This window comes from Paralichthys olivaceus, chromosome 7, assembly GCF_024713975.1.
Source record: "Paralichthys olivaceus isolate ysfri-2021 chromosome 7, ASM2471397v2, whole genome shotgun sequence".
NCBI classification, from domain to species: Eukaryota; Metazoa; Chordata; class Actinopteri; order Pleuronectiformes; family Paralichthyidae; genus Paralichthys; species Paralichthys olivaceus.
The window spans coordinates 20,583,390-20,603,030 of NC_091099.1; the positions used below are offsets into that span (position 1 = coordinate 20,583,390).

General features: G+C 40.4%; 1 protein-coding gene across 2 annotated transcripts in view; it reads right to left on the reverse strand.

Annotated features, from left to right (window-relative positions):
* map1ab (microtubule-associated protein 1Ab) overlaps positions 1-19,641 on the reverse strand; it is a 59,543-nt gene that overhangs the window by 29,314 nt on the left and 10,588 nt on the right. Inside the window, exon 1 of one of the 2 annotated variants that reach the window (XM_020079058.2) lies at positions 16,024-16,278. The exons of the other annotated variant lie outside the window; for it this stretch is intronic. The gene's annotated coding sequence lies outside the window, so the exon portion shown is untranslated. Of the gene's footprint in view, positions 1-16,023; positions 16,279-19,641 lie in introns of those variants that run through there. 2 annotated transcript variants of the gene reach the window in all.

Genomic DNA, 19,641 nt, shown 5'->3' on the forward strand with positions numbered 1-19,641 from the left:
TGAACAAATGAGCAGTCAGACACAATTTTCAATTGCAATCTGTATTTTACTGTAATAAATGCATAGATACTTAATTTCGTCAATGTCAGCCACTGTCATTAACCTTCTCATGCAGAATAAAACATGTATCCCAATTTTTATCAAAGTTTTAAATTTACTCCTTGTGCACCTGGGGCATTCACAACAGCCACAGGAAGCCAGAGTCTTAGTTCCTGATGCTTATCCTGGTCCTGTGATTTGGCAGTGCTGGATGATTGGGTTGATAAGCCAGATAAAGCCTCTGTGCAACTAACCACTAGCTGATAATCTGTCTGGTAAAAGAAAAAAAAACAACTAGTATCTATCCATTTAAAGTGGTCAAATGAACTCAAGTGAACTTCCACAAGATTGACTTGTTTGTTTAATTGGACCCTGATTAGCATCTGCCATAAAAGTTTGTAATAAATACATAAAACAATGCAACTGATCAAATGACCACCTATAATAAAAACAAATAGGAAAGAATATGCCAAACTACATTTGATCATCCGTGTAAACACCATTTTGATTTTCTTGATTTACTTATTAGTAACTTGTTACAATTTAAAACAGTAAAACAATTTCGATACAGATATATTGACCCTTATATGCAAAGAAAATGGGAAATGATTCCTGAGATGAGGCCTGATACTCCAAATAAACTAGAAATACCGCACTGTGGTTTTATGCATCCGCAAACCAGTGCAGTTTCAGTCTAAATAAGGTCATCATGACCTTTTACCACTGAAATCTAAACAATTCATCTTACAGTCCAAGTGACAACCCGTCCATATTTTATAAAACTGCAAGACTTGAGATATCATGTTCATTCCCTTTGGGTGTTCCTTATACATATCATGTTCTTGAGAACTCTCTATCTGTAAAAGGCTCATGTCACGCTCAACCGATAAATCAGTCAGGGTCTAGTTTTAATCAGTCTTGGGTGTGAGGATAAGTTAATGTTACCAATAGAAAAATACTAGAGAGATGCTTAAGTCTGACCACACTGTTGATTAAATAAGAAATACTAAGCAGGTAATATGGTTTCAAGCATTTTACCATACTGTTAAACATTTCAGATGATATAGGGTCATTTTGTAGAGCTGAGATGCAGTGTTGGTCTAAGGAGCGATTCCAGTGGCTATCCAAACCCCTGCTAATCCATCCTGATTTAGAGGAATCAGCTGGTATGTATCTTATCTTTAAGAAATGAAACTCAAGTCCCTTTTGTCACAGCTTAAGTCTGTGCACAGAAACATCAGTGGTGGGCTTCCTCCAAGCTAATCTCTCTCCAAAATACACACCATGGTAAATTATTGCAGATAAAGTGTCTGTTATCTGGGTGCTAGGCCAGCATGCTGATAGCTTCAGTATAATCATCTTGCTCTGGGTCAACACTGAGCCACAGATCTGCAAGAAAGTAGGCCACATCTAAAAACTCATCAGCGTCCAACAAACACATGATGATGTCTGTTTGGGTACTGAGAGCACTGCACAGAGCCGCTCTGAGGCCTACAGCTACAGGTGGGTTAACATTGTCCAGTTACTGATCTTAACCTTTTTATAGTTTTGATTAAGTTCAGTTTTAATCATCTTAGTTTGTTTTGAATTCACAAGTCAAAGGCTGCTCCATCCATTCATCATCTGTACTGCTTATTCTCTGCCGGTCGAAGGGAAAGCCAGCACCAATCCCTGCCGACATTAGATGACACCAAGTTACACCCAGGTTGCCAGCGTATCACATGACTGACACACAGAGAAAAAAACATTCACACTATGGTCAATTTAGAGTCTCAGAGTGAGTAGAAATAACCCCTGACCTCGGACTGCATGTTTTTTGACTGTGGGAGGAAGCCAGAGCGCCCAAAGGAAACCCACGGACAAACGAGGAGAATCCAAGACCCCAGCCCGACCTACACCCGAACCTTCTTCAAACCCTGTTTGTATGAGTAATGATAATCTAATGAAATAAGAATTAATGCAGTTCTGCAATAAGGTGCATTTGTAGGTTATACCTTTCAATTTTCAAAATTAACATTTTAATTTCTGGACCTTTACATGTAACAGAATCCTTTTAGAGTTTATTTTGGTTTGAATCATTGTCCGCACTCCTTCAGGTTATGTTCTAATAGCTTCAACTCAGAGAGAAAGAACATTGGCCAACTGATTGCCAAGCCCTTTACGGACTTATTCTGTCTTTTTAGAAGAACTTTTCACCTGATTTCACGCATGCCTGAGGTATTAGCTCACCATCATCCTCTGTGTGACATTAAAAGGAAGAAATCAATGGGAATAGGAGGAGAGGATAGTTTCAAAAGAGTCCGAGCTCTTTGGTATTTCAGTGTGTAAGATTCACAGCGCTTAAGGCCAGACTTATCCAGAGTTAGTTCACCTTACATAACACAAGTCGTCCCAATCACCTCCTTCTCATGTGTTCCTGGAAAGGCCTCTTAGCTCTTTTCACAAGTCTGTTATTCAGTCTTTGTTGCTGCAGACTGCCAAGGTGTTGCCCCACAGCTCACACACAAACACACACACACACACACACACACACACACACACACACACACACACACACACACACACACACACATTATATTTGTGTCCCTATTCTTTAACAACCAGATTTATGGTGACATAATCACTTGTCAATATCAGCCAAAAAGTCATGATCGGATTTATCTAATTGCTCAAATATCAATTTCCATGAAGTATTAGACCCCCCCCCCAAAAAGCTACTCTACTTAGTACTGCCCAAAACTGCATTAACAATGAAAACTAAATCCAAACACAAAAACTTACCTGAACAGTTACATGATCAATTAAAGCAATATATTAATATTTCATAATTTGAATGAAGCCAAAGCCCAGACAGATCAACATTGGGAGGATCAATACTGAAGAAACAATGGTATAAATCAAGCAGCTGAGTGTACACAGACAGAACTATACACTGTGCAACACAACCAACTTTGTTTAAAATTATCATTTCTGTTAATGGACTTACAGCAACATTTGCAAATAGGTTAACAAGTAACCCAGTTTGTTGAAAGACCTGTATGAGAAGAAGTAAACAGAGTGTAAGAGAGAATAGACTGAAAAGCCAACCGACCACCCTGAGTGAGGAGAGGCATGAAAATGTACTGAGAGTTGCTGATAGAAACGGGCAGCGGGATATTGGCAAAGTGTCTTTGTCTCTTAGAGTTCGGTCCACATCGTGCCAACTATGACATCACTACTTCCCCCTGTAGTCCTCCCGCGTTTAAAGACCCAAAGAGGCACTGAAAGCAGTCTAAGTTCAAATATGCACTCTCTCACACACTTCCACACACATTAACACAACAAGTCATGCTGCCAAAACATCACACTAAAATGTGTCAGGCCATCTTTTTAAGGCCATGACAAACACTAACAGTATAAATACCCACAGTAACTGGCCTTTTCTGCTCAGTGCACCTCTAAGAGGTCACACTCGGACACGTCGGTCGTATTATGAGCTTTTACAACTGAATGTTGAGCATTTTAAAATGATCACGTTTACTTTGAAGGGTAGTTATTAATATGTTTTTGTTAAAGTGAATAGCCTCCAGTGCAAAACTGTAATGCACAACCTCTCTCTATTAATTGTCCATTTAGTGCAACATTTTAACCTGCAAGGTGTCATATGAACACAGGGTTTACATACAAACAAATGTTCTATATTTCAACAGAAAGTTTAGAAACTGTTTAATTTAATATATAATAATATATTTATATTGCATTTGTACAATAGAGTATTTGGGCCACCTTTACAAAGGGAAAGAAATATCTGAGTTTTGGAAAATAAATACATAATATATACATAAAGCATATTACGAGAAAAACAATTATGAAAATAACATTGTAATATTCCAAGAATAAAGTCGCAATATTATGAGTATAAAGTCATAATTTAATGAGAAAAAGATATATTTTGTCTGTTTGTTTTTTTCTTCAGAATAGACACAGAACAATCTTTTCAAAGTCAAGATTCTTATGATAATGTAATATGACGACTTTCTTCTCATTGTTTAGTGTCCTGCCCAGAATGTTGTGTGGTTCACTCACACTGTTCTTACAGCACTGTTGAGCATCACGCAAATAGAGAGTGAACCTTACATTCAACAGGTGAACAGAAACAAAACTCCATATGAAGGATAATTAATACTGTTATAATATTATTCTTTTATGGTGTAAAATGTTTCTTTTGAGATTGTATGAAGAGAGCTATAAATAATCAATTGACTGACTGTTGATTGATTGAATTTGTAGATTTTTGTCAAGGTGTGTGTTTGGCCAGACTGCAGCCATGTCACTTTCAGTGGTAGTGGAGTGATTGTTGAGAAATATTGTCTGGTGTGGAGCATTTTCTGACTCTATTACACAGACACGGCCATGGGAGCCTGTGAATGCTTTGTTTATTTACAACTGTAGGTATGTGGGTGTGAGCATGACTATGATTTTGCTGTAAGTATTTTGGTTGTTTCTTTTCTCTTCCTCTTCTTCCTCTTCTGCCTTTGCTTTAGATCCTTCCCTTAGAGCAATGGTTCCCAAATGGTGTGCAGCGACACACTGGTTTGCCGTAAGACAAGTCCAGGTGTGCCGTGGGATTGTGAGAGATATTTACAATATTGTTATTGCAATACTATTATACTAATAACAGGCTCCAGAGGGTGACAATTTAAATCTGTGAAGTGCGACTAAATATTTTCCTTTGTTGCACCTGTGCACCAAACATTTAGCTGGTGTGTCTCTATTTTAACGAGTCGTGTCGCTTCCTCATCTCATCTCCTCTGCAGAGTTTCCAATCACACACTCAGGCCCTGGGATGGCCCCGCCCCCAATCACTCACACACTGGCTTTTATTCACTAATTTCTCAAAACAATTAATTTTTTACCCTAAAAAATAATTTTAAAAAGCCTTTGGAAACAAAATTTTTACTGTTGGCGCAGTTATCAGATGGTGGGAATTGTGGTGCACGTCCACTATAGAATGCAATGCAGAATTTGCACCACTTCGCCTGGTGGATTTAAACCTGCACGCACACATACATACATACTACATGCCCACACATGTTTAAGAGAGGACGCTCCTCATGTTCATCTCTGAGGTTTTGCGGTGTCAGGAGTGAGGCACAATGATTACAAACTGACTGTCAGCAATATGTTGACAAGCGGGGACATCTCATTCATCACGATGACAGACACAGGACAGGGTCTCTGGGGTCAGACACATGCAGAGCGAGAGGAGGGCTTTGAAAAGAAATTGTGAATGTGACCTTCCCTTGCGGAAGGACAAAATATTCAATCCCTCAAGGTGGAAACAGCAAAAACAAAGGAGAATGCAGAGAAGGGCTGTCGGCTCCTGACAGAGAAGACTCAAGAAAAATTACAAGCATGAAAATGAAAGAAATTGCCGTGGAGAGGTGAAATAAAAATGCCCATTAGAGGTCACAGGCTGGTAAATTGTTGATAGACTGTTATTTGTTTGGAGCCTTTCTTTCCTGCAGCGGCTCTTGGATAAGAGACATCGGTCCTCAGGGATTTACTCTCAGCTAAAGGTGGTTTTAAAACTGCCTGCGTGTGGGTTCAGTCTGGTCTGTAATAACAGCTTATCAGAAACTACAGCCACATAGATATGTGGCTTTGGTCGGAGGATGACTTGGATGCTGATCCAGTCGAACATGTACAGAAGCTTCTTTTTATACAACGCTGTATGTTGCAGTTGAGGCTCTCAGAGAAGGGCGAGCTGATGTAGATCCATGTTTATGACTTGTCAAACTCAAAAGAAAATGTATTTATTGGTTGCATTTAGTTCAAAGTAATAATGAAATAATACATTTTAAAAACAGCTGCTGTGTCCAGTTTCCTTCTGGGCTCAGCTGCTCGTAGATTTGGATCTGCACACAAGCTTTTTCTGGACTATTCCATGGTGGAGGTTTTTTTATTCTGCTGTTCTGTCCACAGGTTTAGGAGTCAGATAAAGGGTTTTTTTAAGAATCAGGTCTATGATGTTTGAAAAATGTAACACTGACACTGATAAAACAGATCAAGGAAGGATTAAGCTAGTCTTTAGTTGTTTAAGTATAGATATTTTTGGACTCAACATGTATTCTGAAAATAATGCAAAGACCTGTCCAGCTTTATCACAGCACACAAGCCAGCGAAGTTATTTCACATCACATAGCGGTTCAGTGAAGGACAGGTTACCATGGACACCGACCCCTCATTAGTTACTGTCTCCCTCCTCATTTACATTTGCTGTTTACAGTGCACATTTGAAACCTGCTATGTTCAGCAACATGCAGGTCCTCAGGTTAGTTTCATCATCTTCTCACGCAATGTTTTCTTGTCCATGTTTTGTCTAAAGAGCACCCACTGCATTGCACCATTAAATGGATCCAGTAAAACACTGTTCTACTGGATCCTGAAGCAACACTAATTCAGTCCAACTGTCATGAGGTGGTGTGATCTACCTCACTTCAACACTCGACCTCCGTTGTGCACATCCTCTTAATGTTTTCCCTCCAGAAGACAGTGGCGGGTCACTCATGGTTCTATGTCCTACATCTGTGCACAGTTCCTGATTCAGTAAGGTGCACATTTCATTCTGGGTTTTATGTTAGCCCTATAGCTTTGAGCAAATGAGCCACATATCTTTTGATATAGTTTAAAATCTTTCTTTGTTCAAGTACTGAGTCCTTCAAAAAAGCTTAGATAATAAACATTTTTAAAAGATCATACAATGTATTGTTATTGTTGTGTGACTGGCCCTGTCCTTGGATCCGCAACTGGAGAAAACCACAAATTTGAGCTGTGGAAAAAACTAACAGCACCTGTACAATATTGCATTCTGGTCTCCTGGAGCCATAGTCTTGTTTCTGTTCCAATTTCCAATTAAAATTTGACATGTCTGAGCATTTTCTTCAGGGTACAACATTTCATTTTTTCACCTCCCAAAAGCGAAACCCACTGGTTGGAGAAATGCTGGATAAGAGCTGGGGCAAGAATCAGGCTCCACATGAACCAAATGATTGTCTAGTGTCTAACATCTAACAAGTCCTTTTTTTTGGAAGGGCAGATACCACATATATTTCAGATTAGCTAAAAAAAAATTGTGATTTCAATTTTAGATTTATTTAAAATCTGTTGGATGATCTGACTGCGTGTTTCTTGAACTTCGTCTTCCTGTTGTGTCTGTGGATCTCACCCACTGACTCCAGCTGGATTGTGAATAATCAGGTGAACAGCTCTTTGTGCAGCAGCGGTGGTGCAGCTTCAGGGCAGGTCTTTACTTGCTGCAGCTCAATTACTGCAGGTCACTTTTACAGTTTCAGAAAAGAAAGCTGCAACCAGCATCATCACATGACACACAAACAGCTCCCTCAAAACAAGCAGGTTTAGAATACGCACAGTAGTGTCGCTAATAGCTGTTTGATAAAAGGTCTGCTTCTGTTAATGTGGATTTTCCTTTTCATGTATCAAAAGACACGTTTTTTTACAACAGTGAAAGGTTACATTCACACTGCCCATACATTGCCTGGCTCACTGAGGCCAGTCCCCTCAGAGCCTGGGTGTGTCGGACACATCAGCTACATGCGGCGCCTTTGTCAGCAGATCAGAGTGGACACAGGGATGGAGGATGGGGCCTGTGGGATCAGCCCCTGATGGAGGGATCAATGTTAACTGCTGCTCTGCACCATCAGAGAGGGGAAAGATGCTAGACACTAAGGCCCACCTCCACACTCCAGCCCAATATGGCTGCTATCACGACAATTCGCCTCTCTGCAGTGTGACTACTCTCCTGCTCTCTGTGCAGTCCATCTGTCTGTCGGTCAATGTCTTTCACTGTCGTTCTGAATCTCGCTCTTATTCAGACTGTTAATGTTCTTATTTCCTTTAGTCACTTGTCTCTCACAATACTATTTTATTTCCTCCTTCCTCTCTCTTTTTTGCTTTGTCATTCAGACTTCCTCTGCTGCAGCAAAATGATGATACTCTATTTCAGTTCACACATCTATTCCTCTTTATCCCCAGGCTGCATAAAGGAGAAGAGAGACTGAACGAAGTTAAGCCATTTGGTAATTAACTCTTTCCGAGTCTGATTTGGATCTACTGGCTGGTGCTGGGATGTTTAAGAATAATGGTATGTGGTTTGCACAGTTGCCATGGTATTTAAAAAAAAAAGACTTTCACATTGTGAGAAACATCAGAGGGAGAGCTTCTGTAAAGAAGAGGACTCATCAAGCAGAACAGAGAGACTGTGGCTGAGCGGCTTCTGCTCCTATGAGGGCTATATTTTCTTCAGAAAAACAGGGAATCTAATCTCAGCAATGGGTATTTGGGGATCGGAGGGAGGGGCAGATCGCCTCGTCCCATTGGTCTGTATTTAGAGTCCAGACAGGCTGTTTACGATAATATAATACAAACACAGCATACCATGTATCTGTACATTTTCTCTCGCTCACACACACACGAACGCACACACACTAGCAGCAGGGAGCGCTGGCTAAAGCAGTAGAGCAAGCAGGGATGTACAAAACACCGCAAAAACAGACACTGCTGCATTTTTCGAGCCAGAGCCTCCCCTCTTTTCTTTCCATTATTGTCGACGAGTCCTGAGACTCTCGGCTCAATACCTGTTCCCTCTGGTTCCCTCGTTTTGTTAGATCTACCGGGGGGGGGGGGGTTAGACACACAAATAATACACAGATCATTAAGTTTAATGCAGCAATGATGGTGATTTGTGCCTGCTTCTATTTCGTGTAACCAGCAGTTTTGATGGTACCAGTAGACAGGATTCACTGTAATGTGTCAAATTACGCAGCAATTTTCAAGATGCTGTTGCAAGGACAAAAACGCACCTCACAAGGGTTTGACCAGCAAGGTTTTCAGAAAGTCTGAATCAAAGTAAAGTAGTATGTTCCATTTATTAAGGGACATTTTATTGGCCCCAAAAAAAGTAGCCTACTCACTGTTAACTACCACAGAAATGAATGAACTTAAAGCTAGGGTTGGTAATCCTGGAAAACCTAGAGAGAGCAGGCTACACTTTAAAAACATGCATCCGATACATCCCACCTCTTCCCAACAGCCCTCTCATCAAAACTATGCCCCCAAAACACATAAGCGTGCACTGACTGACAACAGCAAGAGGACGACTTCTCTGTGACTCGCTCGCTAACTTCTGACTATCTTCTCTGCTTCAGGGGTGTATTTCTCCACAGCAGAAGACTCTGGTCATGTGCCATGAGAGCTCGGGCAGGGTGCACTCTGGCAGGCAGGTTGGTGAATGACAGATAGGTATGCCAACCATAAATTTCATTTGTTCTGAATAAAACGGTCGTGTTTATTACATTAGTAAGAGCCACAGACACCAGCTTTTTTCATCTAATTTTTTCACACAACTTTATTTATTGACGACTATCAGTAAGGAGAATTTCAGCAAATTTCAGCAAAGGTGTTTCAGAAACAAAGTGGGAAACTAAACTCTCTTTAGAAACCTATTAGATTTTCAGGCAGATCAGCTGGCTCAAAATTATCCTAAGCTGGTAAAGTGATTTTCACACATAAGTCATTTGCAGTTATCAACCTAAATGTGTTAAAACATTCAAGTTTGTGTATTTGCAGAAAAGATTTGTAAAAAATCTACTATGCATTTGAATTATTTAATTTAAAAAAAAAGTAATGTTCTCATAACAGTCAACAGGAAACACTTATCTGTGATATACTCTAAATTAAAATAAAGAAGATCATCTGCAAAGTGAAAACATATTATTGAAACAGTTTGAATGGAGAAAATAAATGAACCACTTTCTAATTAATTACATTGCTACTATAATATCACCATGGCACCAACTTCAGGTTCAGTGCTTGACACTAGTTCCATTCCACTAAAATATGTTGTCAGGAGCAAAGACTACAAGCAATCCTGCGAACCACTTCTGCATATTTTCTTCTTCTATTGTTTAATGTTGTCTTCATTTCCTGCAATTGATCCAAAAGTCCAAACTATCTCAAAAAAGTGTTTTCATGCTGCAATGAATAAACCGAACCATGGTTCACTGTGATCCTGACTGAGACCACCTCAGAGGCACCTTTTACACCTGTTGTTTTGGTTCAAACTAAACTGAAAAGTCTTAAGGTCCGGACCAAACACGGTAGGTGTGAACACCGCCTTAGTCAGAGTGAAGCTTTCAGCTAGATACTAATTGCAGCCAGCTTGCATGTTCACCATGACGGAGGAGATAAGAGGTTTTAGTCTTTCTTCAAAGTGGTGGACCACTGTTTTAAAAGCAAAATTGATATCCTAAGGAAGTAAAGAGAATGTAATCTCTAATATAGTCTTCACGTCTCTTTGTGTTTCTGATTCTACTTACCTGACAGCACTGAAAATGGGTTGAATGACATGTATGTAGGGAAATGTACTGTATATACCATCCTGTAAAAATATGAAATGACTTTTTAGTAGCTGGTGTTTTAGTTTACCAGTCACAATGAGATGAGCTAAAAAGAAAATTTTGGACACACTGGATTTCTTATGGCAATGAGCCAGCAGCATAATGATGCCTGTTTCCTGGATCAGCTTCACAGTGTTCTCCCAATCCATCTAACAATGCATCACGCTCACAGGGTTTCTCAACTGTAATTAGCTGATGTCCTTATCTGAACTGAACAGGTGCAAGCTCATGATTGTACCTAAAAAACATGTTGCCTTTCATGGAGGCCGGCATCAAAGCAATTACTTTACTGTTACAGACGTCTCTCACAACCCGACTGGTGTGTCCGGCCTGGGCAGACCAGATAATGCCAACTGGACGATTTGCTTTGTGAAAAAATGTAGTTTGAAATCAGTAGGGGTCACAGTATTGGTAGCAGCAGCCCAACTGGCAGATGACTGGACTTGTGAAATGCTTAAATGAATACTTTTTTCCTAGTAAGAGCAGGTCTTTGGCAACACCCCAAGAGGATCACTCAAAGGCTGGTATGCAAGAGAAAATAGTTCAAGCTGATTTCAACCAACTCTATTTTAATGACTGAGTCGGTCACTAATTTGAGATCCATCTCATGTGCCCATGTGAGCATTTACCCAGTGAAATAAGATGGTTAATACTTTAATAAAACCGCATAATGAGGTATGCCAACAATCACAGTGCTCTGCATCTCAGGCTCTGTCAAGTCCTGGGAGAGTCATGAAGGCTTTGAGGCTCTCCAGTGAAAAGTGGTTAAATAATTTAGAAACATCATTAACAGGATGTGTGTGTGTTTGTGTGTGTTGCACATGAGTTAAGTCTTGAGTCTGTGTGTGTGCAAATGTGATTTTAATCTCTGAACTTGTATTATTACACTATAACAATATTGCATATAATTTAGCTGACGCTTTTGTCCAAGCATCTTCCAATCAGTGCATTCAAACATGAGGGTACAAACCAAAAACAGCAACAATCATGTAAGTAATGTAACTTCAAAAAAGCTAAACTACAAAGTGCTACATGTAAGTGCAACTTGACTTAGACCATCTTCTTCACCAAGGAGAAGTCGGAAGAGATGTGTCTTTAGCCTGCAGCTGAAGATGTGTAGACTTTCTGCTGTCCTGATTTCAATGGGGAACTCGTTCCACCATTTAGTAGCCAGGACAGCAAACATTTGTGATTTTCTTGAGTGGTTAGGTGTCACTAGGGAGCAGCAAGCCGTTTGGCAGATGCTTAGTGGAGTGGACAGGCTGGGGTTTAAGGTTGTCCTGGATGTAGGCTGGGACCGATCCGTTCGCAGCATGGTACACAAGCACTAGTGTCTTCAAGCTGATACGGGCAGCCACTGGTAGCCAGTGAAAGGAGTGTGAGTGAACTTAGGTTGGTTGCAGAGGTTGTATAGCACTAGCAGATAAACCAGCAAGGAGGGAGTTGCAGTAGTCTATAGGCGTGAGATGACCAGAGCCTGGACCAGAACCTGTGCCACCTTCTGAGTGAGAAGGGGACGTATTCTCCTGATGTTGTGCAGCATGTATCTACACGAGCGGTTTTTCAATGTTGGCATTAAGGGAGATTTAGCTCTCGATTGTCACCCAGGTTTCTTGCAGTCGGGCTGGGGGCTAGGGTTCACTCTTGCCTCTTTAAGAGAGTTAGGGAAACAGCCAGTTGACAAGGAAGTGTTAAGAAGATGGGTGAGAAAAGGAAGAAGGTCAGGAGCAGTAGACTGGAGAATGTGAGAAGGGATGGGGTCAAGGGGGCAGGTGGTTGGGCGGGTGGGGGTTACCATGGTAATAACTTGATTTGGAGACGGGGTAAAAGAGGATAGAGTAGGGGATGAAGATGTGGTTGATGGAAAGGTAATTTTATAATAATCTCGAGGTGGGTTGGAGAATGAAGAGTGTATATCATCTATCTATTTTATAAAGTAGTTGACAAAATGGCTTGGTAGAACTTCATTTAAATGAGGTCTGTGATCTCCGCTGCGATCCATTTCCAAAGACACTCACCTCCCCTCTGCTGCACTAAGCTGCCCACTGGCTAATCAGGGAGAGCGAGCGAGGTTCATTGTATTCATCAAAATCCCAAATCCTTGCAGCTTAACAATTAAGCACCTTCTGGAGTAGGTGAGAGTTTGTGATTTAAGAACTTCAGCTGGGTCTGTTGAAGCTAATTATTCATAGGTCTAATAACTGTGGTAATCACCAGTGTTCTTGAATAATGGTGGAATAAAGTCAGATCACCTGATCAGACCTGACCTGAACTGACCCGCCAGTTTTCTTAAAAAAATGTATATATTTAAATGTATAAGCAATTTTGTTTCCAGTTTTATTCCACACTACAACTAAAATGATTTATTGATGTGTATATCAATATAACAACAATATGCAACAATTTTAACAATCTATTAATTAATGAAAAGTAAATTTTCAAGCAACATCCCAACATTTTAAACCAGCTTTAATTTGCCCTGTATGATAGCAAACTGAATTTTGTTGGACTTTGGACTCCTATTCAGACAAAAACAAATGTGCTGTAGGAAGCTGCAAAGATCTTTTTTTACAATTTTCTGACACTTAGTCAACCAAAAGACTTATCAATTAATTTAAAAAAAAATGAAATCAGCAGATTAATTGCAGATTGTAGCACTGACCCAGAGTCGCTTAACAAATCCATGTTTTTACTGAATCCATAATCCATTATTACTGTTTCAGTGCAGCGCACGTCAACACTTTTGCTTTGTGAAAAACATTTATTAGACGTTTTAGGAGGGATATTAGTTAAGATACATAAATTAGATAAATTAAAGCTAAGGATGGTAATCATGGAAAACTTAAAAAAGGAGGCTACACTTTGAAACTAGAATTACTGCACACGTATCAGTTTATCTTTGAATTCAAGGGAAAGTTTGCACCAAATTTGAAGACATTCCCTCAAGCTGATCTTAAGATATCATGTTCAAGAAAAACATGAACATACTTTGTGACGCCACTTGACCTTTGGTTACCAAATCAAGTGATTTAATCCTTGACTCAAAGTGAATGTTTGTGCCAAATGTGAAATGATTCCTTGATGTCGTTCCAGAGATATCACCTTTATAAGGGAAAAACATTTGCTTTGTGAGGTAACCTTGACCTTTCACCACCAAAATCGTATCAGTTCGTCCTTGAGTCCAAGTGAATATTTGTACCGAATTTGTGAAAATTCCATCAATGCATTCTTGAGAAATCACGTTCACAGGAATGGTAAGGACAGATGGACGGACTACCAGAAAACATAATGCTTCCAGCCACTGACTATCACCAGCGCAAAAACGCAGGTGATACATCCCACCCTCTCTTATTGGCCCTCTCATCAAAGCTACGCCCCCAAAACTCATGATCAGTCACTGACCTACCTTTAAAACTACTTAGTTTCACGTTTCCAGAAATGGTTGTAATTTTGTTGCCACGAACATCCATGTAAACTCGGGGCACTAACACTATTTGTTCGATGGCCAGTCTCTCAGCATGCTTCTTTATCGTCAAGGACACTTTCTAGAGTTCAACCTTTGCGTCCAAGTTGAGTCAGTGTGGGATGTGAGGACTGAATCGAGGGCATTAAATGTCCGAAAGTGACTCAGCACTCTCAGTGCAGCTGCTGACTGTTGATTCAGAAGCAGGCCAAGAAGTGAAGCCAACTTCTATGTTCGAATCGCATTGCTTGGTTGTAGATAAGAATATTGAAGTTTGAAGTCTGTGTATTTAGAATCTATACATTGCACTGACCCTACATTGGGGAGCAATGATTGTCAATCTGTGACTCAGCAAATTTAGCTAACCCTACCTCTTACCTTTACCATCGATCCAACAACTAGCCTTTTCCCCAATTGGGGTCATAGCTGTAGACATTAAACCTAATTTTATTCTGAAATTTGTTCCCTACCTACGCAGAAACACAGTTTATTACAGTTGCACACAGAGTTAAACTCAGGTCCTGGCCCCCAAAGAGCCTCATTTAACAGAAGGACATAACAAATAACATTTTCTTTTTAATGAGTCGAGTCATGGACTGATGTGCAGCATCCTTCACCAAACATAATCAAAACTGCTCATCAGAGGAAATATATTGTAACACTGGACTTAATTACAGGTTGATTGCTCAGTTTTACCCCAAAATTAAAGTTGATATTAGTATGCAGCAGAGTAATAACAGAGACACGGCCATGTACAATCAGATTTTATATTACAAGAGCCAAAATAATCCTGTGCGCACACACACACAGTACCTGGCTCATACAGGAAACTGGAGCAGCCTATTACATGAAAATAACTCAATAAACCAGGATGAAAATGTACTGATACTGAAAAATAAAGTTTTTTTTGCCATTTCATCTCACAGACAGCCCAATACACACACACACGCGAGCGCGCATGCACACACAGACACAAGGTTGGTTGCACTTCAACACATCACCAACGGCAACATCTGTGGCATGAATGAATCATCAGAAACATGGATCTATCTATTGAAATGATGGCTGGTTGTTCTCTAACTAACACACATAGAGCCCCACCACCCACACACACATACACACACACACACAATCACTGTCTCTGCTCCCTCACCACCTCTTGCACACTCAAACCTGAACCTGCACAGTCATTTGTCCTCCTCTGAACCAAAACACAGCCTGAGACTGACTTCATCCCATTACATTACCATACGCCACCAACTGGAAACCATAGCAATGACTTTGCCATGTCTGCAGGGGCACTGGGTTCATCTGCATCACCTGCATTTATTATACTCCTCAGATTTATCCAGATCCCCTCACCATGACTGAGCAGAAAATGGCTCATTTTTGGGACCTGTGTCCTTGCATCTACAGAACAACCTTTGAATAAGACATCACCCTTTTGTCTTTTGTAAAGTTTTCTGATAATTCTTTTCTTGATAAAAGTATAGGCTGTAGTTATAACTATAAAAGCTCATGCACATTTTAAATTGATCTATAGGCTCATATATACAGTGTAACACAACAGTGAAAACACGCCAGTCATGCACGTACTGTTCGATCACCTTCATTAATCCCGTTACATGGATAAAGGACAGACTCACTCAAATCCCCTGACTGAACCTTGCATGCCTCTTCTTATGTCATGGTCGATTTGAAGGGACTGATTGTTTAAGGAGTTTATGCTGTCTCATGCCCTAATTTCCTCCAGACATTTCCCTTTCCACTCCTCGCCATCAACAACACACTGCGCATAAAAGTACATGTTTCGTTCCCTGGATGTTGGATGCTTGGATGATATTACGCAACAAAAAGAAAAGCGACCGACCGTCAGCGGTTTGAGGTGGAAACGTCACGTCTGTGCGGAAAGAGAGAAATTAGAGCTGGGAATAAACAACCAAAATACGCAGCAGTCCGCTCTAGAAACATGCAGGCGCAATCAAATAAAACTCCGAATTAAACAGAAGAGTAAAACATACATGACACAGTTGGAGCTGTTTATCTCTTGAACAGTTTACCTACCGATGAGGATGATGAGCCACTTTGCCGGAGAGTTGTGTGCCTAGAGAAGCCCCGAGAGTAGCGTCGGCGGTGCGTGTGCGTCAGGCAGAGACGGGAGCACAGTGGAGGAGATTTGGTACATTTGGAAAAGGAACGCAACCTGCTGGCGGATCGCAGCGAATGCAGCGCGCCGGGATGCGGCAACATCCGTCTGCAGACAACCAGCTCCAACCAGGGAGGGGCGCACCAGGCTCACACTCACACTGCACCAGCACTAACTCATTCACTGCCGAGGCGTCTGGGTGGGTGCAGGTCTGTGTGTGTGTGTACGTGTGTGTGTATTATGCACCACATCTCAGAGCGCTTAATAAAGACATCTGTTGGCAGCCAATCGTCAGTGACGTGAGGATATTAGCAACCACCCCTTTATGTCAAATCTGATAATAGACAAAACAAGATACAGGAGAGAAGCACTTAAAACTATGTCACTCTGCAATTCCCGACTGTATGGAAAATGATAGCAACAATATAGGGTGGTTTAGATAGGATTGTGCTTCACTATTAAGTAGGTATGGACTCAGGTACATCATGACAATACAAACGTACATAACATCACTGTTTATTTTGTATAGGCTCACACACAAGAGCAAATCAGATCACGTAAGACAGTTAACTAAAATTGCATTTTGTCCTGATGGTACTAGAAATGGTCAGGGACTCACCAAAATCCTTAGGAATCATTGTTGGACCCAAACTATCAAAATCCCATTTCCATGGCAACCAGATAGCATATGGATATGGGTCACTTCAAGCAATGATGCAGCACTTCTGGTCTTCTTGTGGCCTGCACAAAATGGATGAGCCTAAAGTAGCCCACTTGTAAAATAGCAAATGTGCCCCAAATATCCCAAAGCAAATGTGGGCCTTTTTGACAAACAAGCAGTACTCTAGGCAAGGTGTAATCTGGATGTAAACCTCAAGTGGAAACATCAACACTCTGTGTTTACTTAGTGTTTGTTTGATTTGCTCCAGAGTTTATGAAGCTGCATTCAAACATCATGAAAATGAGTCATCAACTAGTTCATTTTCATCTGAATGAACTAAACTTTGAACTAGTAAAGTATGAACTGGCACAACACTGCACCCAGGTGCCATCATTCATCATGGTATTTAGGTTACTGTTTTTAACGTTGTTTCTGATCGTTTATTCTTTTATTTTCTTTGTAAGGTGACCTTGGGTGACTTGAAAGGCGCCTCCAAATAAAATATATTATTATTATTATTATTATTATTATTATTATTATTATTATGTGGGATGAAGAAATATTTTGCTATGTAGGTAAGAGGGCAACAGGACAAGCACATCAGTAACATCATAAAGTACATTTCAAATTGGTTTCCCTCTAAAGCAGCCTTTTTACTCCTGTTGCAACATGACAGTGTCAATGTGTACAAAGTCAGTTCGATAAATGCACTTTTTTAATATGAAAGAACTTAGCTGTCCCACAAAGAGCTCAAACACATCCAACATCTGCAATGCTTATGTGTCAACAACTGTGTACACTTCTAATAACTGTGTAGTTGAATATCATCCCAGTTATTAGAGAGAAATAGAACAAAGAGCATTGCTGTGGATGCTCACTCAGTGCATAATGTCCACCCACAACAATGATAAGTTTGTTGTTGACTCAGTGTCACATGTGACAACAGAGAGCAGCCCACCATATCTCTCTCTCACCCCCCTCTCTCCAGTCTTTAATACCTCTCCCTGCCATTCCATGTAATTAAATAGCTTAAAAGTAATCATCAAAGTAAATTGTAATATAGTTTACGCTCCAATAAACAGGATCGTGGGACTGTGTATAAGTGTGCTTACTTGTATATATGTCTTTGTGAGGACAATTTAAGTGCAGACACTATAGAGTGAGGACATTTTGGCCGGTCCTCACTTTTTCAATTGACTGTTTGAGAGTTATGACTTGCTTTCACAAAGATAATAACACTCACAAAGATATGAGAACATCTACACTCCCACTGTCTTTCTCTTTTTCTCTCTCGTCTCTATTCCCTTTGTCACTGGAATAAAAACCTATTGGCTGATCACATCACACAATATAAAGTCCGTAGAAATCCAGGACAAGTCGATGTGTGAACACAGCAGGGGTTCTCCGCTGGATTCACATAAGCAAGGTGGGAGGGTTGACAGAAAAAAAACGGTGACAAATACAGACAAAGATGTCAGGAGAGTTTGTTGGTGACATTTGTGTCTGTGTTGTCAAGAAAATCCCATGATCTAAGCAGCGAATCACTGAATCACTGCTCATCACATACTACATATATGTTCTTCCTGTTCATGTTCCTGCTAATTCAGCCTGTTAATTCTCTGTCTGCTAAAAGGATAACACACTATCCATCCATTAGCTATACTGCTTATCCCTTGAGGGTCATGAGTAGCATGGAGCCTATCCAAGCTGACATCGGGCAGAAGGTGGGGTACAACGCCTTGGACAAACCTATAACGGCCATTTAGAGTTGTCAATTCAATTGTCTTTGGACTGTGGGAGAAAACTTGTGTACCTGAAGAAAAGTCAAACATGCATGCATAGTCTTAAATTAATCGCAATCAAACACTGTTTACCCCTGAGACTCATTAAGTGTTTTGTGGACTCAAACAGTTCACCCACCCCTCCATCGGCATTGTGGTGAGAAGATAATAAGTGGATTTTCATTTTTCAGTGAATTGTCCCTTTAACCAAGTTTGTGATGGGCTCTGGTACTTTGTAGCAAGACAGAGCGAGATATCATGTAGATCTTTCTTCTCACTCTTGGTTGATTGAATTTAGTGCCATATCATGCTGGTGTGCTCTAAACATCCAGGTAATAATGGAATTCCAGCTTTTTGAAATGTGGTATCCACAAGCTTCACCAGATAGCTCATCAAACTTTGGGCTACCGCACTGAAGAAGATCTTGCCTTCTACATTACGGAGACTGACGGGCCATAATTCCTTCCATTTCGGAGGGCTCACATCCATTTGGTGTTTTGGCTGCTCAGTGGGTGAGATGTCAGATGAAACTGCTATTGGTTCATGACTCTTCAGCTCAGAGTGCTCCTCTATGGCCTGCTAAAATGTGATAGTATATTGCAGAGCTGTTTAAGGAAGATTCACTGATGATAAGGAATAATACTGAAGTAGCTCTGAAACATTACCACAGGTCAAGCAAACAGCCCATTCCAACAGGCACTGCATTAGTTCTATATTAAGAGGTCAGTTCAGCTCCCATGACACATCAACTATGGACAAAATGTCAAAGAGACAGAGCAACAAGAATCATGTGATTCACTGAGCTGTGTATCATCTTGTTGAATCAATGTGTGTCACCTCTGCAATAAGCACTGCGGAATATTATTGGTGCATCAGGAATTTGAAATCTAACACCGCAGTAATTGAGGATTAAAAAGCCCAACAGTCATCACAGATCAAAGACAGCAGGGTGAGCACTTACCCATTATTTATTTATGTTAATGACTTCAAAATTGTCTAATTTAAATAAGTACTGCAAATATTCTGCGTGTTTTACCTGAAAATTAATTTAAACGGGGGCTCTCACACTTGGTCTTAAAAAATTAGTGTCAGTA